The sequence below is a fragment of the Rosa chinensis genome, chromosome 5, assembly GCF_002994745.2.
Source record: "Rosa chinensis cultivar Old Blush chromosome 5, RchiOBHm-V2, whole genome shotgun sequence".
In the NCBI taxonomy this organism is placed as follows: Eukaryota; Viridiplantae; Streptophyta; class Magnoliopsida; order Rosales; family Rosaceae; genus Rosa; species Rosa chinensis.
In genome coordinates this window covers 4,526,491-4,549,938 of record NC_037092.1, presented here as the reverse complement: position 1 = coordinate 4,549,938, position 23,448 = coordinate 4,526,491, and the positions used below count along the sequence as shown (strand labels likewise).

Below are 23,448 nucleotides of genomic sequence, written 5' to 3'. Positions count from 1 at the left end.
TATTTAAAAAGAGAAAGGAAAAAATACACCTTTAAAATTCGCTGTTTTTATCGACGAATGTAAAAGGATCGAGCTAATAAAAGTAAAAGAATTTATGAGTAAACAAAGAAAAGTTCATGACTCTTTTTTTTTTGGCCAAAATATCTTAAAAGAAAAAAAAAATTGGTACTCAATTTAACCAAAATGCCCTAAAAATATGAGTTATTTACAAAAACTTAACAGTGAACTGGTGAAGTTGACGGCAGTGACCAAAATGATAGGCTGTGGTTAAGTTGAGTGACTAAAGTGCAATTTTTAAAAATATAGTGATCAAAGTGTCAACAAAGTCATAATTGGATGACTAAAATGATATTTTTTTTGTTATATATATATATATATATATTCTATATATGTTCACTAAGCTTTTCTTAGTTGTTTCATTACTGTTTCACATGTTGTCCAAGCTTCATAGAATTTCTTTGTGGCTTATTAATAGTGGAATGGCAAAACTGGATCTTGGTAGTTGAGAACAAAATATAACAACCACCAAGGAATGACAAAACTGAATCTTGGTAGTTGAGAACAAAATATAACAACCGCCAAATTTAGTAGAAAAGAGAAAGTATACAAGACAATAGATTACGACGACAACGATATCATCAATAATGATATTTTGAGTCTCAAAATAAACCCACATATTACATTACATTAACAGTCCTTAAATTAAAGTCTATGTAAGCTCGGCTGCAGCAAAATACAATTCCCTCTCTGGACCTGCAATAAAGCGGAAAAGATTAGTTACTTAATTGTTTGAATTCAATTTAGTTACTTGTATTGAATTGAATTTACATGTTATACCTTCAGACAATCTATCACTTCTCCTTCTTCTCCTCTAGCTGCTGCTTCTTCTTTTTCCCCATCCAACCAAGCCATCCTTGTGAAGCCCTCTCCTAAGCTGTCACAGCCCTCTTCTCAGCCCTCACGGTCCTCTCCTCCTCCCTCACGGCCCGCTTCTCCGCTAGCTCGGCCCGCTTCTTCTCGTGCTGGAATCGAAGTTCATCAACGCGAACTGCGCTAGCCTGAACGAAAGCAGTATACAAAGAGACACATAGGCCAGCTACTCCCAGAACGCCTAGCCTCGACCCCGGAAAAGGAAAAGCCCATATGCCGCTAGCCGCCTCCTCAGCACAGTCCTAAACCCCCCTAAAAACCTTACTCGCATAGGAACCTGCATTGTCTTGGTAGTGCTGGTGGTGATGGTTCTGTGAATCGCCATCTTCATCGCCACTCTCCGGCCAACCGAAGAAATTGAAATTCTAGGCATCGGGTATTGGAGTTTCTTTTTTCTTTGAAATGTTGTGCGGCTGTGTGTGGGGTTTTAGGAACGAGTTTTTTTTTTTTTTTTTTTCCGTCAATTTTAGGAACGAGGTTATATGTAGAAAAAATTGTCACTTGGTCACTCAAGTATAACTCAATTTACACTTTAATCACTCTACTTTTAAAACTATCAATTTAGTCACTCAAGTTTCGATTTATTTTTCACTTTAGTGATTGTCGTTAAATACTCCATTACGCACCGTCAAAACTAATTAAAATTGAAATTTTTTTTTTTAAAAAATACACCGTTAAAATTCGCTATTGTTATTGACGAATGTAGAAGGATCAAGCTTAGTGTCTCTTTAATAAAAGTAAAAGAATTTATGAGAAAACAAGGAAAAGTTCAGAACTTTTTTTTTGCCAAAATATCTTAAACGAAAAAATTAAAAAAAATTGGTACTCAATTTAACCAAAATGCCCTCAAAATATGAGTTATTTACAAAAACTTAACAGTGAAGTTGACGGCAGTGACCAAAATGATAGGCTGTGGTCCAGAGTGACTAAAGTGCGATTTTTAAAAATATAGTGATCAAAGTGTCAACTAAGTCATAATTGGATAACTAAAATGATAATTTTTCATTATATATATTCCGTATATGTTTGTAATAGACAGGGGATTTAGAAGTAAGATTTTGAACTAAGAAACCTTATACTACAAACTCTACAGCCTCCAAACCCCAGGTATTCCAAAACTTCGTGTTTGCTTCCGATGGCTTCTGTATGACTAGCTGCGTCTCTTGCTTTGCCTGAGGGCAGAGGCAATGTGGATCTCGGACCATCCAAGGTTTCGGGGCTTCGACGCTCTTAAGCTCTGTTGGTGGGAAAGTTGTTGACTGCGCGAGATTATTCTCTTGGCTTTTTCAAAGGCATGTTGAAAAGAAGATACCAGATCTAGGATCATGGAGACAGGTATTTATTTTCCTTTATAGACCTTTCTGATCGTTTTAGGGTTTTGGAAGGAGGGTCTTGGAGCTTTGATCGTGCTCCGGTGATCTTGGCTGCTTATGACAGGGTGATGCTAGTTGAGTCAGTGCCCCTAAATACATTGGGTTTCTGGATTCGAGTGCATGATATTACGCATGCGTTTCAAATAAAGTGACTCATTAGATTGGCGGGCAGCTCTCTAGGCAAATTTGTGGAAAAGAATATAGCTGAATATGATACAAGCATGGTGCGGATCCGAGTGGACATTGATCTTTGAGAACCTATCATTTTTCAGCGTAGCTTTAATGTTGACGATGATGTTGTTCTGGATTTAGAATTCTACTTTGAATATATGGCCAACCAGTGCACGACCTACGGCATGCTGAATCATGTTGGCCTTACTTGCACTAGGTTGGCGTTGTTAGAAGAACTGCAGTGGCGCCCAACGTCGACAGGTACCTTTGGGTCTCGTTTGTTTGGTAACAGCGCAATGGGCTTAAAGGTTTTGGCTGAAAATACCGTGCCGACTGGTTCTACACTAACAGGGCGTCAAGCGAGGTATACATCCATGCAAAGGGTATGGTTGACCATACTTCCACGCAAAGGTATACGTCGAATAGATGGTAACTTTATATCAAGGTAACTGGTGGTAGTGTGACCGACCTTGCCTACTTCACGCAAAATGATACGTCAAATAGAGAGCAATCTTCTATCTAAGTAGCCAAACAACCAATTCCAACATGTAGTTAAAGATATATATGGTTCCTAAGAAGTCTCTTGGATCCCAAATGCGAACCCAAACGGTAGCTAGCTCACACCCCAATGGCAGAGGCCCAACCAGAAAGGCCCAAGAAAAAGCCCAACTAGAGCAAGCCAAACTGCCAGAGGCCCAGGCCTATAGGACCAGCCTTTGGGCACCCAAATCAAATCTAACCCCGACCCTGCCCACAGGTTCGCTCGCCAGAAGGGCCCAACCAGAAAGGCCCAAGAAAAAGCCCAACTAGAGCAAGCCAAACTACCAGAGGCCCAGGCCCATAGGACCAGCCTTTGGGCACCCAAATCAAATCTGACCTCGACCCTGCCCACAGGTTCGCTTGCCAGAGACGAACCATCGCAGCCCTATCTGTTTGACGCTAACCGCAAGCTATCGTCTTCTGACAACCGTGCCTCCATCACCTACTGAAAAGGATCCCCCTCTAAAGAAACCAAGCCTCGAAAACAACGAGCTCTGGCAAGCCTCGATTCCCACCATCGAGCCAATATATTTTGCAACAGCTCTACCAAAACTGAAACGCTTTCCCCCGATTTCAGTTGAGCCCGGATTGGACGGAGATGACAAACTCTTGGCGCCATCCCAGTCCAGGTAGGCAACGCAACCGCTTCCTCTCTTAGAAAAGAACACCACGATCAGATAGAATCTAAGAAAAAGAAATCGTCGTTGGCAAGATTGCGAGCCACGGCCCTTCAAGCGACATGGTAAGAGTCGTGCGCTGAGGTATTGACGCTAAGAACGGTGTCGGAATGGTGCTCCATTGTTGATGGAGTAAGGTGCTGAGAGGCCAAGAACGACACTCTCCCAACCCTAGCAGAGCGCTAGGTATTTTCACTAAAAAAATATTCTGGCCATCACGACTAGTACCTAAATTTTTCGAGTTCGTTTGAAATGGTACCTAAGGCCAGATTTCATCATATGGTCCTTCGACCCTATGCCCGCCCCAAGTCTGTCCGGCCTGTAGGGATAAAGCTCAGCCCGACCCTTCCTCAAATAGGGTATAAGGTATGGGCCATGCAAATGAAGCCCGGCCCATTTGAGCCCGTTAGGGCCAAGTCTGGCCCGGCCCTTTAAGCCTGCCCAATTAAGCCATAATAATTTTCTATTTTTTCTATTTTTTAAATATATTTATGGAAAAGTTGATCTTTCTGATGAAGAATGGACCTACCCGGTTAAAAGTGTAATAGCTTCTACATGAGAAATATTGAGTTTCAAAATCCTTCCTCTGTTCTTCTGAAAATATATATTTTCTATTTATGCTACAAGTATGATATCACATTTTATACTTGATATTTCCTTATTTTCAGGTAGGAGTGGAAGGGGAATACCTTGAATTGGATAACATAAGTCTCGCAAATAGTTCACTGTGGACTACTACAGGGGCTACTCCACCAGTTAATTAGACTTTGATATGGTACGAGGTAAACAATTGGCATATGCATGGTTCGATGTTCTTTCTTTCACATGCTTGGGTTGATGTTCTTTCCTCATTCTCAGGTTTCATTCCTTTCTCCTGAAGAAAGGGTCCTTTGGCATTAGATCTTGCTAGCATGGGAAAGGGGCAGGCCTGGGTTAATGGGAAGTGTAAATTAATAATATATGGACCTTATCTCAAGTTTATTACAGACATAGCAACTATTAACGTATTTACAAGAAGTAACTGGTGTATGTATAGGACTCTCATCTTGATGTTTTTATCTATATTGATTCTGACAAGATAAAGCTATAGAAGATTACTCATGTTTATCACATATATAAACAGATGAGTTATGTACATAGAGAAGAGTTTGAGTTGTAAAACGGTTGTTCTTATGGCAGAAGGCTGTGGACTGAATCCTCTATAAAAGCTTAGGTCCCTGCACTCTGACGAACACATGCACTAGTTATTGGAATCTCGCCCCATAGAGAATACTAAATATTGAGTGAGCAGTGCAGAAGGTCTTTGCTGAAGCTTCTGCTTCCAACTTTCACAGTGGCCTCAGGTTGGTAACATGATCCTATGTAATGATCTTATGCAATTCCAATTTCTCAATTAAATGTGTCTATGACTCTATGTTCAATATGATATTGCATTTACATCTGGTTTAATCTTACATTTGGTATCAGAGCTATACTACAAAAACCATAGATCATTTTCGTTGTTTTAGACAAAGCCAGGACGACATATTCATTTATTATTTTTAAGGCCTCTACAGTCCAACCCGTTTTAATTAAACAAAGCAAGAAGAATTGATAGTTCAAAGCATCTGAAAACGAAGGTTTCCAGAAGTTAAAATGGGTTTTCCGCTGCGTTTTCAAACTCGCTCTTGTCTACATAATCCTCGAAATTGGTTAGAGTTCTGACTTCAGATAATTCAAATGTAACTGCTATATATATGTGTGTGTGTGTGTGTGTGTGTGTTTGTATGCATGTATTTTGTTCCATCTAATTGATTTATGCAGCGCGGGAGCATCCGGGTAAGTTTTCAAAACATCTTGAAATCTTACATTTTCATCAGTTTGATCAAATGCATAAGAACCTTAGAGCACGCCTGGGGTGCACATAAGCTATTAGGTTGGTGCCCAGAAGGAATTTACTTTTATGTGATCTTGTGATGGATTGTCTGCAACTCTGCATTCATGACTATCGATGTGATAATTATATAATGAGTATGCAATGATCTCAACAGTACCATGTCCATATGAACATCTGATTGTCTTGATCAAAAGATTATACCTGTGTTGATTTTAACAATTAAGACTCCCACTAAAGACTTGTTAAAATTTCCTGCAGGTACAATTGGTGTTTTCTTTTATCCTACAGTCAAAAACATTAGGAACCAATTATTGGTTCTGGATTATGAGGGTTTCTATGGTGAATTTTGCATACAGCAAACCATCGCTGAGATTTTCACTGATCATTGAGTTATAGAACTGAGAATTTGTGTATTTTGCTTTAAAACATGACTGTGTCTCCTACAGGAGGATAAACTTTATTACATGTTTTAGAATAAAATGAAGTACATTACAGTAACATTGAGTATATATTCAATTTTGCTTGTTCTTTTCTTGCCACACAGGTATTGACTGAACATACAAATAACATTGCTTGATTTTACTGGTTTTGTAATTTAGAACTTGATAATTATCATGTCTTTTCAGAACAGGGAAACGTGATATGAATAAAGGATTTTGGTGCTTGATTCTGTGTTTTACAATTATGATTTTGAATTGCCTTTCCACTACTTTTGTGGTTTTGTGTTTTATGTATATTCTCTGTTTTCTTCATCTTTATTTCATAAGACTCCATAAAACTTAATAAGAAAGAAAGACTTAGACTTTTCTTTTTCTTCTTTTGAAGCCTAGCTACCATCGAGCCTCTGGATGGAACCAACTTTAAGACGTGGCGATCAGACATAGAGATCTACCTAGGGCACTGGCATTGACTTTTGCCTTACTGAAGCTGCACCAGTGCTTACTGATGAAAGCACTGATTTGGATAGAGTTAAGTTTAATGAATAGGCAAGAGCAAATAGAATGTCACTGCTGATCATGAAGAGATTGATGACTGATATTGTCAAGGGTAGGATAGCTGACCAGCCAACTGCAAGGGAGTTTCTGGACACCATTGCCGAGAAATTTACTCACAATGCCAAAGCTGAAACTGCTGTTTTGCTTGACTCCCTGACCACTATGAAATACAATGGGGCTGTAGGAATGAGAGAACATATTATGAAGTTAATTGACACCACCTCAAAGCTCAAAGACTTGAACATGCCTTAGATGACCAGTTTATTGTGCACCAGGCCCTGAACTCACTGCTCTCGTAGTTTAACCAGCTGAAAACCACTTATAATGCTCAAAAGGATAAGTGGAACCCAAACGAGCTTATTGCAGTCTGTGTTCAAGAAGAAGACAGAATGAAGAGGGATAAGGATGTAATTGTGAACCTAGTGAACAAGCCTCGGTGGTAGAAGTATAAGGGAAAGGGAAAAGCTGTCAGTGTTAGTGACCCTAGTAAGCCATCAACTTTTGGAGTGAAAAAGCCAATTGCTCACGCAAAAACCAAGAAGACCAGTAGCACCAAATGTTTCTTTTGTAAGAAAGAGGGTCATCTGAAGAGGGAGTGCCATTCTTTCAAGAAATGGATGGCAAAGAAAGGTAAAATCTTACTTCCGATAGAAATAAAGTTAGTAGATGTTACTCCTGATTCTTATTGGCTGGATTCAGGCTCATCGATTCATGTTGTTAACTCAATGCCAAAAAGGAAGAGAATGCCAAAAAGGAGTGAGAACGATGTCTGTGCAGGGAATGACATGAAGGTGGCTGTCAGAGCTATAGGCACCCTGAGATTAGTCTTGGATATTGGTAATTTACAGCTTTACTGCTGATTTGTGTGAACTGGATTTCAGTGATCTAGATACCTGCATTGAATGTGTGAAAAGAAAAATGACCAACAGTAGGAAGAAGGGAGCTACTAGAAGTACAGAATTGCTTGAATTAATTCACACTGACATTTGTGGACCTTTTTCACATCATACAATATGTGGAAATAGGTATTTCATCACATTCATCGACGACCTTTCTAGATTCTGCTATGTCTACTTATTATTAGAAAAGTCTCAAACCTTGGAGAAGTTCAAAATTTTCATAACAGAAGTAGAAAAACAATTAGAAAAGCAGATTAAAGTGGTTAGATCAGATAGAGGGGAGAATACTATGGGAGGTACACAAAGACTGGTCAAAACAGGGGTGCTTTTGCCTTATATTTGCAAGATCATGGAATTGTAGCTCAATATACCACACCAGGGACTTTGGAACAAAATGGAGTTGCAGATAGGAAGGATAGAACACTCTTGAATATGATCAGAAGCATGATGTGTACTTCTGGACTTCCAAGAATGTTGTGGGGTGAAGCATTAAAAACAGCTAATTATCTTACCAACAGAACCCTTACTAAATCTGTGTCAAAAACTCCGTTTGAGCATTGGAACAAACGAAAGCCTAGCCTAAATCACACCCATGTGTGGGATTGCAAAGTGGAAGCCAGGCTTTACAATCCACAAGAGTCAAAACTAGACTCGAAGACTGTGAGTGCCTACTTTATAGGCTATTCTGAAAAGTCCAAGGGTTTTAAATTCTACTGCCCAGCTCACACCACTAGGATCATTGAGACTTCTAAAGCTGTTTTTGTTGAAGAAATGTGTTACTCTCATGACTTTGAAGATTTGGAGCTGGAATTTGAAGAATTACCTGAAGAAAATGTCATAGAAAATAATGTTTCTATGCCACTTGAGCCTTTACAATTCTCAAATCAATTGGGAACTGAGATCATACCAGAACCAGCGATAGTTGAGCATCAAAATGAACCTGAACCAGCCATAGTAGAGTACCAAAATGAGCCAGATCCAGCCGTACCTGAACCAGAAAACATTGCACAGAATCAAATAAACTTAGAAGCACCTGCACAAGAGGTGAGAAGGTCAGAGAGAGAGAGAGAGAGAGAGAGAGAGAGAGAGAGAGAGAGAGTCTGCAATTCCAACAGATTATATGGTGTACTTGCAAGAAGTAGAAGAAGATACTGGTGATGACAATGATCCCTTGACTTATAAGCAGGCAATGGAGAATGAGCATGCTGACAAATGGTTTGAGGCAATGATGGCTGAACTGGACTCTATGAGAACTAATAAAGTCTGGAATCTTGTCGAACCAAAAATGAACCACAAAGCTATAGGGTGCAAGTGGGTTTTCAAAACCAAACGTTGTGCAAATAGGAGTGTGGAAAGATATAAAGCTAGACTAGTGGCAAAGGGGTATACACAACAGGAAGGAGTTGATTTCACTGAAACTTTCTCTCCTGTGTAGACTAAGGATGCATTCAGAATCATAATGGCTCTAGTAGCTCATTATGACATAGATTTACATCAAATGGATGTAAAAACTGCCTTTTTGAATGGAGAATTGGATGAGGAAATTTACATGAAGCAGCCTGAAGGCTTTATTGAACCAGGAACAGAAAACTTAGTTTGCAGATTAATCAAGTCCATTTATGGTTTGAAGCAAGCATCGAGGCAATGGTATTTGAAATTTGATGCAGTTGTGAGTCGGTATGGTTTTACTGAAAACATTGTGGATGAGTGTGTGTGCATGAAGAGAAAGGGAGGAAGATTCATTTTTCTGATACCTTGTGTAGATGACATATTGTTGGTGAGTAGTGATATAAATCTGCTGAATGAAACCAAAGTTTTCTTGTCAAAACACTTTGATATGAAGGACCTTAATTGGTGAAGCTTTGTTTGTTCTGGGGATAGAGATTAAGAGAGATCGGAACAGAAAACTACTCGGACTTTCACAACATAGCTACATCAGCAAGGTTTTAAAGAGATTTGAGATGCGACAATGCTCAGCTGGTGATGCTCCTATATCTAAGGGAGACAAACAGAACAAAGATCAATGTCGTAGCAGTAAATTGGAAAGAGAAGAGATGAAGAACAAACCATATGCAAGGCTTGTAGGAAGCCTAATGTACGCACAAGTGTGCACAAGACCAGATTTGGCCTATGCAGTGGGGTTACTAGAAAGGTTTCAATCATACCCAGGGCACAAGCACTAGGTTGCTGGCAAGAAAGTAGTTAGGTACATGCAGCGAACCAAAAGTCATATGTTAGTTTACAGAAGGTCAATCAGTTGGAAGTTGTAGGCTACACTAACTCAGATTTTGTTGGGAGCTATCCACATTCTGGAAAGTCCACTTTTGGATACGTTTACATGCTAGCTGGAGGAGCTATTGCTTGGAGGAGTCACTCACTGCCACATCCAAAATGCAAGCAGAGTGCCTTGCAATTTATGAGGGAGTGTGTGAGGGTTTATGGCTGAAGAACTTTTTGTTGCAAACAGACATGGTTGATTCTATTGTTGAGAGACCCTTAAGGATTTTTTGAGACAACACTGCTGCAGTTTTCTTCACCAAAAACAATAAAAGATCCTCCAACTCGAAGCACGTAGATTTGAAGTTTTATAGTGTTAGCGAGAGGGTTAAGCATGGTGAGATTGAAATAGCTAACATAGATACTCAGTCGCAATTAGCTGGTCTTTTTACCAAGGCCCTTTCAGTTGTGGTTTTTCATAAACACACTGAAGCTATAGGAGTTGTTCATAGTTTTGATTGCTGATTTCAGTGCGAGTTCTTTTGAAATTTTGATTGTATTGCTTATTCAGTTTCAGAACCATTGCTTTTGTAATAAAATTCATTTCAACGAATTCATCATGATGTTAAGTTCCTTGCTGCAATTCTGATTTCTTTCACGTTAAAGCTTTAATTGTTTGAACTTGCAACTGTTATTTTATAAACTTGCATGGTTGCTGATGTTCATACATCTTTTGTTCATGTTCATGTACAGGAAACACATTCAACAGATTTTGCAATGAAATCTGTGTTTTCCAAGGGTTCAGTGATTCACAGAACCATTAAAGGAGGACTACTTATACAGGGCAGTAAATCAGATTCATGCAGAGCTCAAGTAAGATTCATTATATCTAGTTGGTGATTCATGTGACAATTTGTAATGATATTGTAGTTCTGGAAGTCAATTGTTCTGTTGATTAATTGTACTTCCTTAGCTCAGTATTATTGTATCTTGCTGACAGAATCTTGAAATAATCTCAGAGACTATACTTTATCTTGTGCACACTTCAGATAGTTACGAAGCTTGATCTTGTTAATATTCTTGCTATCTAAACTTGAGAAGGTCCAAGTGGGAGAACGTAAATTAATAATGGACCTTGTCTCAAGTTTATTACAGACATAGCAACTATTAACGTATTTACAAGAAGTAACTGGTATACGTATAGGACTCTCATCTTGATGTTTTATCTATATTGATTCTGACAAGATAAAGCTATAGAAGATTACTCATGTTTATCAAATAAACAGATAAGATATGTATATAGAGAAGAGTTTGAGTTGTGACACGGTTGTTCTTATGGGCAGAAGGCTGTGGACTCAATCCTCTATAAAAGCATAGGTCCCTGCACTCTCACGAACACACTAGTTATTGGAATCTCGCCCCATAAAGAAATACTAAATACTGAGTGAGCAGTGCAGAAGGTTTTGTTTTTACATTTCAATATTTCATTGCTGAAGCTTCTGCTTCCAACTTTCACAATGGCCTCAGGTTGGTAACATGATCCTATGTAATGATCTTATGCAATTCCAATTGTATGTAGTTATGTACAGTTGTATGTTCTCAATTAAATGTGTATGTGTTATTTGTGTTCAATATGATGTTGCATTTACATCTGATTTAATCTTACAGGAAGAGCATAGGGAGATACCTCATATTTACTTTCTTCTGTAAATATTTTTTTTCCAAAAAGGAGCCAGTGCTGTTGTCTGGCAATGATGTCTTGTGGACATTTGTGAACTTTGCTGGAGAGGAACATACAAATTTTCAAACTCTTGTGGCTCTCTTGAATATGCTGAGTACCTTGGTATGAAGACGTACATGTTTGAGCTGGTTAATACTTTTAAGCATGCTTTGTCACAAAATAGTTTGATGTCCATGATCGTACTTTCATTTCAGGCTTCTAGTCAAGAAGGTGCTGCAACGGTTTTAGAGTTACTTCAGGGCAAAGTGTTTTGTTCTGTTGGGTCGAGCACCTTGTTTGATAGCTTATCAATTTATGAAAAGAAGTTTTAAACAGGCCCTTGCTGGTGTCATGTTACTGGAACTCCCAGAGGTGATGCAAAAGCACTCGTCTCATATTTGAATGTCCTTCAAAAGGTTTGAATGCTTTTTTATTCTTTATTTTTTGATCATGAAGCATTTGTTTTCTAATCTGATTCATTAATTCTATAGGACGTATATCACGATGGTGGAAATGTGCCACGTTGTCGGGAATAGAGATCAGTTAATAACCATGTTACTTCCACTAGTGGAACATGTGCTGAATGTCTTCCTAAGCCATTTTCAGTATAGGTACGTAGGGATGGATCTTATCTTCTTCCCCCCTTCCCCTGCCTTATTTTTTCAAGAGAAGGGTTGCTGGTGGCAGTATATGTAGAGCCTTGTAAGAGATTGTATCACTGTCGGACCAAAAATGAAAAAAGGGATCATATTTATGTACATATTCCCATATGGACTTCAGTTCCGACCTCTAATTATCTGTGATTAGGAAAGGCTGCTGCCTGCTGGTACTAATGATTCATGACTATTTGATTTCATTTTGTCCTTGAAGTATTGTTGGCATTGATTGACAACTTTCTTTGGTTATGTTTGAACCCAAAATAACATTTTTTCCCGACATAGGGGACTCGAAGAAATTCAGGCCAATATCCGTGGCCCAAGCTATTTATTTGCAACAAGTTCGGAATATATTATTTAGAGGCTAAATAAAGCCTACTTGGAGATCAAGCAATCGTGAGGCAAATCGTGATATTCATGGATTTACTAGTAATTATCAAGAGATTTGATGATTAATGGTGATTTGCTTGGTAATCAAGACTGTGCAAAACGGGAGGATAAATTATACAGGTTGTATATATGGCCAAGATTACGCGAGCGTGAGCAAGATGGGTTGATATATAATTGCCCATGCAATTAAGGTGGACGTGGAATAAGGGGAGCCATGCAATTAATCATGCTTGATAGCAATCCTCAAGGAATCTAGTTATATATATATATATATATATATATATAACTATATATATTGCATGGATGGCTGGACGTACAACATTAGGAAGGTTATAATCATTATTGATTATAAATAAACAAGGTGTGTGATATTATCCTTTATGATTGCATGCCGCGAGGATTCCTCGCAAAGATATAGTTGCATGAATTAAAGATATGTGCATATTCTACCGCATCCAAGAGAAAGATTACATCCAGGACTCTAAGAGGCAATTAATCTTGCCTATATTCCAGTTACGTACAGAGGCAAATCTAGTATCAAAACTATTAAGAGTTTTGATTTGATTCAAGGCTAATAACTGTGGCCTAAAATATAGTATTTCATGCCTATTTGGAAAGTAACTCTGCAGCAGCCTATATATAGAGGCTAAAGACGATACAGAAAAGGACCTCTCTCTAATCAATCAATCCTAGCGATTACAAAGTCTCCCTGGAGCAAACCTTCAACCTCGTTGAAACCCGGTGACCGCCCGCCAGTCCTAGTCTCCTCGCGAGCCGACTGCCAGTACTACTGCCACCGACACAACCAGCGAAGCAAGGGTAACGCCCTCGCACCCAGCGAAGCTAAAGATACGCTTTAGCAAACCCCGTGCTTTCTCACAACTTCCCAGTGATTGCTCTGCTCAACCTACAACGTTGAGTATCGATACGGTGAACGCAAAGAGATCACAACCAAAGTCCTTATCCGTAAGGCAAAAGTCCTTTCTCGAAAGGCAAGAGAAGAACCCTGTGACGAGGTTGGTGCTCTCTTCGTCCACAGTGCTTGAAGAAGAAGTCAGGTCAAGGGACTACCCCAACGACTGCACCCCGCGGTGCTGGCACGCCTGCGCAATCACATGCTCAAAAGAGACTGTTTGCACACCAGCTGGTTTTGGAGCCAAACAGGTTAATCTTACTTTTTCTTTGCAGCTCTTTGACATCTGATCCCACTCGTTCTTTGAAGACAATTACAAATGGTGCCAATTGTGGCCCGGTACAAGACGTGTCTTTGTAGTCTTATTTAGACTTTAGAAAGACTCTGAGTTACTTAGTGAGGTCTACTGAGTATTATCTTTGTAAATTATCTTTGTAATTTATTTACTAATGGATATTTAGCCTAGTTTTATTTACTTCTGTTACAAAACTTACAGAATTATAATGACCTCTGTTCAAGATTCAAGTACTGTAAGCTCCTTTAACCAGTGTAGCTCATCTTGCAGTTCAACTCATCTGATTCTAGTTAAACTAGAGCCTACGCTTTTGTTTTCTAACTTTTCCATATATATATATATATATATATATATGTCTGTTTTCTCACCTTACTAGCTGACATCATCATTTGGCTATTCAGGTTTAAAGCCGGCAGGAACATGGGAATTTGATGGAACAGGATCGATAACTTGGGTTCCTTTTTCCATGTATCTTCTTTCTGGTAGTATCCTATTTCCATTCGTACCTTATTTTTCTTTTCTGAAAATCAGTAACTTCTGTTATTACTGTCAGTTTTCTGTTAACTGTTACAACTTACAATACCATGTACTTTCTTCTGCATTTTCTACAGCTTCTAATTGACAATATCAGTCGGATAGCTCCCAATATCACCCATTTGCTACTCAAATTTGAACTTGTCAGTCTTATTTCCAATTTATTATATCCTTCTAACATTTTATGGATGCATGTTTCAACTACTTTTTAAGCATAACTGAACCCTCAGAATGACTATCCTTTTTCTAATGTTTTTTGAGTGCATCTCCAAACTGTTCTTTATTAAACACTATTTGACTGCTTGCTTATCTGTTTCATCGGCTTCACTTGTATTATACACTTCAGAAAACACCATAGTAAAGCTCTTGTTGCTTTGCAAGATCTTTCATACAATTAATTTGAATTTTACAATGAAAATGCTCCCTTCTTATGACTTATATTTTTTTTTCATCTATTTGTGAATCTTCAGGTAATAATAGATGCTACTCAAGGAAGTGAACTTGGGAAGATAATATTACTCTATATTTTGGATGCAATCATCCGTGTGGATCATGAGAGATATTTCCTGGGCCAACTTCAAAGCAGGGGGTTTCCTATGATCATGTCCTATGAACATCAGCAGGTATCAGGTGCTTGTTTAATCAACTAAAGTCAACTTCTGATAGTTTGTTGGCTAGACATCAATAAAAATAAAATAAATAAATATTAAATAGGTAACAGTTAAAGCAGACCATGCTTAGGGTTGGGAGCTGGTGGTCAGCGGTTCAATTCTACTATGTTGGAGCATTTTCCTGATAACTTTTGTGCTTAGCTGTTATAAATTTTTTAGCACTATGCTTTGCCAATTTTGTAAAGTCAGAAGAAGAGCGACTCATGAACTTTCACCATCCAGGCTTTTTAATCTTTTCTTTATTCCTCTACCATTTAATGGATAGCAAAATTGAGAGATAACTACTTAATGGATGAGGTACTCAAAGTGTACTAGGAATTTTTGGGGGAAGTGGTAAAAATCTGACACATAAGAATTGCTACTATCTATGGTTAATAGTGAGTACGACGGAGGAAAAAAATTACTCTGCTAACTGTTTCCAATAATTAAGGACGACTCCATTTTAATATGGGAGTCAGATTGTAGCTTCCTAACATTTTTAGATGATATGATTATAGGGAGATTACCATTGGAAGAAATTAATATTAACATGAGGCGGTTAATACTATTTCTTGGGAGAATTTGTTCTTGATGATATATTATAAATACCATTATGAAATCTTCTTGACCAATAAGAGCATCTCCAATGGCTTTGTCTTTTGCCTTTGGTCAAATTTGAATTTGACATATGACATGTCAAATTTGATATAGCAGCATTTTGACTAATTTTAGCTCCAATGGAGATGTCAAATTTGAATATTACTTTAACATATAAAATTCTATTATGCTGCTTTTACTTTCCTATTTTTATTTTTTATTTTTTTATTTTTTATTTTTTTATCTTGTAAATCAAAGATCATACAATAAATGATTTCATTAAGAGATGCAATTGAGATTATGAGAATTTGAGATATGGGAATACATAGCAGGTTCCTCTAGAAAGCTAGTTCTTTTCAATTGTCGATTAATCATAATTGTTGTACTTAAGCAGGTTTTGATGGGTAAATAAAACTACGTCTCAAATAAAACCAGCATTTGAATATTAGCCCATTAGAGAACCACTAAAACTCAAAAGCCTAAATGATTAGGAAATAAGACAGCAATGTACGTCAACCTAATCACTTCTCAACACAGGTAGCCTCTTCTACACATTCGGAGGTGGAAAGATGCTGACAAAAATGTGCAATCTGCATTCAGCATCATCGGATGAAAGGCCTCTTGCTGATGTTCTCAGTTGTTCAAAAACTTCTTCCAGTGGTAAGTGTTCCTGTAATACATGAAATGATTCAAAATGCTGTAGGGAATGAATTTCTAAATGTGGTTGCTACAATGTAGCTCATGAAAACGTACCAAATCGATGCCATCACTATTCAGGATCCAACAACGGTTTGTCCAGATCTTCAGCCATGATTCAAGCTTCCAATCCTGTATTCAAGAAATCAATCAAATGCTTCCCATTAACATCAGGCAAGCATCAGTTCCACAGTCGAAGTAGGTACAGAATCAACATTACGACTAAAACAAATCACTAATCATAACATCCTTAACATTTCAAAATTCACAACCCACATGCAGCTTAAGTAATCATAAATCCACTCAATCATCCCATCCCGGGTTTTCCTCAAGTAATCATATTAACTCATCTGCAGAAAAGATAAAAGCTACAAATAAAAGTTTTCTTAAATTTTTACCCCCTTTTGTCTTCCCTAAATTTTCTTAAATGTTTCCAGTCAGTTAAGAAGTTGGTTTTCAATATTTTCATACTAAGTTGGAATTCTAAGCACCATATGAAAGAGGCCAAATATGTGCAAACTACTAACACTGACCAAAACCATACAGACTGATAGTCAGTAATCATATTGGCAATAAGCAAAATGAAAGAGAAGAAAAAAACCAATATATTACCTCAATAAACGCAGGACCAAAACTAGTTGCTTCTGTACGAGGCACATGTAGAACATCTACTAGTTTTACAGTAGAACATCTATCTAAAACTTCTTCTTCCTAAGAAAGTAAGATATACATACCCATTTAAAAAGGGTTACATAAAAATAGCAAACTTCCGCAGCAATACTTAAATTTCATAACAAATGAAGGAACCAAACTTCCACAGCAATACTTAAATTGTATATCAGTTCACTGCATTCTCACATAAATCCAACAATTCCGAGGCATGAATTCCACCAAGATCAAAAATTAATGAGCACCCAGTTGATCAATTTCACTTTGGAATAGAAATTCCTAACCGAGACAGATTCTTACGCAATTGAGATTAAATCATGGTCTATAACCAAAACACCTAAACAGAGCGTCTGAAAGTAGAGTAATTTATACACGAAATAGTAGAAGAGAAAGTAAGATTGGACCCAGAAAAGAAAGAAATTGATTGAGAGAGGAATTTAGAATCGATTATGATTGAAGGGAACAGAGGCATCACCTTAGCTCATTGGAACCAGGGTTTCAAAAGCCTGAGTTCTGGGTGAGATGAAGGAAGAAAGACGGGGAAAGGAGAAAGAGAGACGCACTGAGAAAGTGAGAAACAATAAAAAAATAAAAGACAGATTGAGAAGAAGCTGTCAAATTTGACAGAGGAGAGGGATATGTCTAATCCACGTGGAAAAGACATACGGGTTGGAGAAGAGTTTGGGCTGTCAAAAATAAACGTTGGGCTTCCACTTGGCAATTGACCTCTCCGTTGGAGATGGTCTAAGAGTCGTGCAGTTTAATACTTGAATTCGAGTATTAAACTGCTTGACTCTTCTTTGACCTTTGTGGCTTTAATGAAATCCTCTTCTTTGACCAAAAAAAAAAAAAGTTTAATACTAGAATTGAATCATGTGCATGTTGATATGGTCTTCATGATAAAAGGTCTTGTCAAATTCCTATAATAGTATTTTTGGTGCTGGATTGTGTTTCTTACAGAAATTTATAATTTTGCAAATGTATGGTGCCTTTTCTGTACAGAGCTCCACGATGGGCTAGCGTCAATCTCGGGATCTTTATATGCATGCAGTGTTCCAGGGCCCATAGAAGTCTTCGGGTACACATATCAAAGGTGGCATATGTTCGTCCTATTTATATATGGAACTTCATTGCATATCCATAGTACTTCTATGTGCTTTCCCTCTAGCTGTGCTATATGCTCTATAATTATTTTGATTTTGATTTTGATGTTGATGCAGGTAAACCAAAAACATTCTTGATTTTGATGGCTTCTAGAGCAGATTGCATTTATCCAATATAAGTATTTATGTTATTCCATGGGCTCTTTAGTCTGATGGAAGTCGAGTTTAAAATTGTTATGCAATTACTGAAGAGTTATTTTGGTTCCTTATTGCTGCTAGCTGTGAGAAATGAGAAATCAAACAGTTACTGGAAGCAGAGTCGCCTCCTAATTATGACAGTTGGAATTGAGAATTTCATCCGTGCAAAGTATGAATTACATTGGTTTTTGGTTTACAGTATTGGTTTTTTTTTGTGTTATGCAATACTAGTTATTCATTATGGTTCATATTCTGGGCCTAGGTGTTTGGGTGCTCATGTCATCCATTAGGTATGAATCAAAGAAATGGGTTCCCAGGGATGGCAAACTAAAATCACCGCCGAGGGTGACTGAGCAGAAAACCTCTGTTTGTGGAGCAAGGCGTGAAATTAGAAGCAAGCATGCATTGTGATGTCAAAGATATTGAACGGTCTCATGAGGAGCAGAAAGGTGCATACAGCTGGTAGAATAAACAGCACACCTAAGCAGGTACATATTATTGTTCATTTGCCCATTTCTCAGTGCTTCTTGTTTTAGTGTGTCCTGATTTATGGTCTTGATGGACAGGTTAGTGATGATTTGAAACGGAAAAGCTTTGAGAAGAAATCACAATTGAAGCAAGTCAAAAACCACGAGAGCTGAACCAGCAAGTCAGGGAGCTAGTGCTACTTCAATTTGCGCACAGTGGATTATATATGCTACTGATTTGTTCAATATATATATATATATATATATATATATATATGCTCTCCATGGAGGACTCAAGATTGATTGATTTTGTCTGCAAGTTTACAACCTGCCCCCAAGGTATTCAGTTGGCCACTCAAAAGGGGTGAAGCATTGGCCAACAAGTTCTTAGCAACCTGACGCCGCCTAATCTACAATATTAGAGTGGTGGTGCTTACGAAAGAGTTTGCTTATAGCTACTGTTGTCCGTCTGAAATCTTATCTCTTATGTTGTTTTCTTGTGCCAGATTGGGAACGGCTATAATGCACGTCCAATAGGCATGCAGTTTGTTAAGTCTGAATCATCAATTGAGTCAGATCCCCTAGATTAATCTGTTCATAACTTGTAATCCCCTAGATTAATCACCCATAAATTAATCCCCTAAATTAATTCCTTAGATTAATATCCTAGATTAATCTGTTCATAATTGTAATTATTTTTCACCTTAGCTTCAAGCATTATTGTGCCCTATATATTTGTTCATCGTAAACCTTATCAGATCAAGGAGAATAATTTTCTACACAGTTTCTTACTTGACATCGAAGTACAAATTATTAAAAGTAGCTGGTGTGCGTGCTTGAAACTTTTCATAAGACCTGGTTGATTAATGGTTTATATTGTGTATGAGACCTTTCATGAAAGCGATGAAACTATGATAAATTTACGCCCACGGGGCTGGTGTTGGTCGTGGCGGCCTGCGATGGGAACAGATCTGGGAGCAATATCTGGCCCCCCACTTCGGGCAAGTGGTATAGTCGTATAGATAGAGACAATCAATCTTGCATCCCCTTAAAAAAATTGATTTGAAATAGTGTCCACACTCCACTCTCTGTGTGCAGTAACAACTAATTAGTGTAGCCACCCTAGTGTTGGAAGGCAAAGAAAATTGGAGAGAAAACTTTAAAAAAAGTAGAAGGCCTTTGATCCCATTTGTCTAACCTTATATCACCCTCCCTGGCCTCCATCTCGTTCACAGGTCAAACGGACACTTCTTATCCCCACAATAAATTTCTCTAAATTAGTGACGCACCATTGCAAAGCCATGAATTCATCCTTTTTTTTTTAATTATTATTTATTTATTTATTTTGCTATTGTTTTTTTTTGTTTTGGCTCGAGCCTCCAATTTGTTCCTGGTAGATGTTTTGCTTTGATCAACCCGTGTGGGGAAAAACATTAAAAGCCAAAAAGTTTTGGCTAGCAAATATAGCTTTATTGAACTTCTCCAAATCTCTAAAACTCAAAGCGCAATTTCTCCCATATGCACCAATGCATCCCCTTTTTTATCTCCACCCGTTCCCCTCCAAAACCTGGTAGTTTTGGCAATATAAAGACACTCATCGTATACTTACCAAAAAAAAAAGACAGTCATCGTATGAGGGGTATTGCCCGGGCCCGGGCCGCTGCTTTCACTAAAAAATCATCTTCCCTGCTTTTGAGCCTTTGAGGGAAATTTTGCTATGCCAATTCTCCAAGTGGTGATCTAATCTTCTTCTTTATTCCTCCTGGCAGTCTATCACTGTCACGGTCGCCTCTCATTAGGTTCAATTTAAATGTAACAGTGATAAGTGTACTAAGTTTCACCATTCTTATTATTATAAGTGTACTAAGTTTCACTCCAAGGTTAAATACCAAAAGAAAAAGAGAAAAGTTTAACTCCAAGCGGAGCTAAGCTTCTAAAAATATAATACACCCCCGGCCCACTTCCTTCTCTACAAAGGCATCGTTAGCTATAACGAACCCTAAACTCCAGAAAATTCCCAATTTGCGACAATCATGGCATGGTCCAACAACGCGGTCTTTGCTCTCCAAGGCTCCTTTTTCGTATTCGGGATTTTAGCCAACGCTGTATTCTGCACACAAATCAGTCGAAACGTGCTAAAAGGCTGGCTAGATATGAACGAGCGAGATCTGAGAGGAGGAGGTCGGTTAGAGAAAGATAGATGAGATCAGATCTCAGATATCTTGTATTTCCTTGTTATTTTTCTTTTTTTCCAGATTACTGTAATGATATAATTCTTTTGAGTCTTTCATCGTTAGCAATCTTCTTTGATTCTTCTTTTAGGCAGCGTTTGTTTCATCGGATACGGAGGGTAGATAGGAAAATTTAAATCTAATCTGGTAACTAATCATGTTTGGCCGTCTAGATAATTTGCAACCAGATTTTTCAAATCTTATCAGGTATGGATTAGCAATCTGGTTAGAAAGGTGAGATATAATTTATCCAACTAGAAAAGCCTCCAAATATCCAGTTTCAACCACGATAGAACTGAACCTCTGCCTCCAGCTTCTCCCCTCTCACAATCTTCCTCCATCTTCTCCCCTCTCACAATCTTCCTCCATCTTCATCTTCTTCTATTTTCTTCTTTTCTGGTATTCCACCGCCGTTATGAAACGTATTCCGATCATTGAATTCGTGAGCTGATGAGTTTGGATTCACCGCTCTACGTGGATTCTTCCTCTAGATCTAATTTCGTCGAAGCTTCATGTAGATTCATCTGATCTGATGGGTGTGGGTAGATCTTCAAGATCTCAGACTTGCAGTGGAATGGAGATGGCCGGTGATGAACGAAAGCTATGGTTCCGCACTGGCGAGCTGTGGATGCTAAGTGCGAGGGAGGCCATGAGAGAGAGAGAGAGAGAGAGAGAGAGAGAGAGCAGTGGTGGTGGGATGTATGGTCTAGGTTGTTGACCGGCGATGAGAGAGCAGTGGTGACTAAGACGGCCGGCGGTGATGTCTGAGCCGATCTCTGATTTTCTTTCTTTTATTATTTATTTTTAAATTTTGTCACATATCCTTATCCAATTTTGTATCAAACAACTGATAAGATTAGGATTAGCTATCTTAACCTCTTACAAATCCAATCCTATTCAAACAGGTTAACTAACCTAATCCTATCTTGTTTACCAACGTGTTGGTCCGATTAATTTTGTGTTAAATGTCCCAAGTCTTTACATATTCATTTGTTAATCAACTGTTTCTATTTTCATTTTTTTTTTGTTTTATTCTCTTCAACCTGTTTCTATTTCAACATTGAGGATATGACTCTTATGTGACGTTAACTTCTTTGTCTTACATTTGGTTTTTGATTGATTTGCAGCGTTGGATATCCGTAAGCTTCACAAATGAACCCGAGTACTTCTGGCTTGATGTAATTATAACTACATAAGTGTTGTGGGGATATCTCATGGCTTAGTTTAGACTGTTCTGTTTTGTACCTTAATTTTATGGGAATGTTGTGTAAGACAGTAAACTTGTCTGGATAAGTATCAAAATCTATCTGATGTTTGGTTTAATTTAGTTTTTTTTTTTCTTTTCCTTTTCTTTTTGGTTTGGTGTATTTTTACATATGCAGAAGATATTTACAATCGATATTAATATGAAGGGTATATATCTCTCTTTCTGGGCCGGAGGTGAGAGCATAGCCTGCACTCTGTCTCTACCTCCCTTTATTTTCTAGATAGGTTGGGAAAAAAGGCGAGAGGGAGGGAGGGAGGTTTTTGTTGATCAGCTTGTTTTGAGAGTTCCCGATGTGGGAGCATGGGGTATGAAACTATGAATATTGTGAGCTCCATTGGCATTATCATGGCCAACAAGCAACATATGCCTCTTTGCTTTTGGTTTTGCTACAACTTTGACTGAGAGCCACTTCTCTGTTACTGCATTGGTTGGTTTCATATCGAATGCATCTGGGTACTCAGCATCGAAACACGTTCCTCTTTGGGAACTTATTTGGTTCTCACTTGTAGCCAATGCCTCAATTACAGGGATGAACTTGAGTCTCATGCTTAACTCTGTCTGCTTTTATCAGATATCGAAGTTGAGCATGATTCCGGTGGTCTCTGTGATGGAGTGGATTATCCACGGTAAAAATTTCTCAAGGGAAGTCAAGAACTCAAGATTGCTGTGGCAGTGGTGATAATAGGTGTGGGCATATGTACCGTCACCGATGTTAAAGTTAATGCCAAAGGTTTTCTCTGTGCTTCTGTGGCCATCTTGTGTACATCATTACAACAAATTTCAATAGGTTCATTACAGAAGAAATACTCAGTAGGCTCTTTTGATTGCTCAGAAAGACGGCTCCAATTCAAGCTATCTCCCTTCTCATTCTTGGTCCATTTGTTGTTTACTTTCTTACTGGAAAACTTTTAACGGATTACAAGATGACGTCTAGTGCATTTGCATTCATAATGCTCTCTTGCTCCCTAGCAGTATTCTGCAACATCAGTTGGTACCTCTGCATCGGAAGATTCTCAGCCGTGTCATTCCAGGTTTTATTTATTTTTGGCCACATGAAGACTGTCTGTGTCTTGACATTGGGGTGGCTTCTCTTTGATTCAGCTCTCACATTTAAGAACTTGATGGGAATGGCTCTTGCAGTTGTCGGCATTATAGTTTACAGTTGGGTTGGAGGCTGAGAAGCAAACTAGGACATCCCTGCTAAGCACTCTCACAAAAGATCTGAATCCATTGAATGAGGGAATTGCGGAAATCCCATTGAATGGTGATGCATGATTCTATTAAAATGTCGGGCGTGGGGATGAGCCTCCCAGCTTGGTTAGGTTTCAAAAAAGTTACCATCATCTTAGAATCAATATTGATATGAAAAAGATTTAACTCTATA

The 23,448-nt window shown here is 38.2% G+C and overlaps 1 long non-coding RNA gene and 1 pseudogene across 1 annotated transcript; one reads left to right on the top strand and one right to left on the bottom strand.

Moving 5' to 3' along the window:
* Positions 1-15,783: 15,783 nt before the first annotated feature.
* LOC121049568 lies at positions 15,784-16,965 on the bottom strand. The gene is made up of 3 exons (XR_005800753.1): positions 16,742-16,965; positions 16,187-16,261; positions 15,784-16,103 (listed from the first exon to the last, which is right to left on the bottom strand). It is a non-coding gene; the product is annotated as an uncharacterized LOC121049568 (long non-coding RNA).
* A 3,607-nt stretch (positions 16,966-20,572) lies between these two features.
* Positions 20,573-23,242, top strand: LOC112165137 (annotated as a pseudogene).
* Positions 23,243-23,448: the final 206 nt, after the last annotated feature.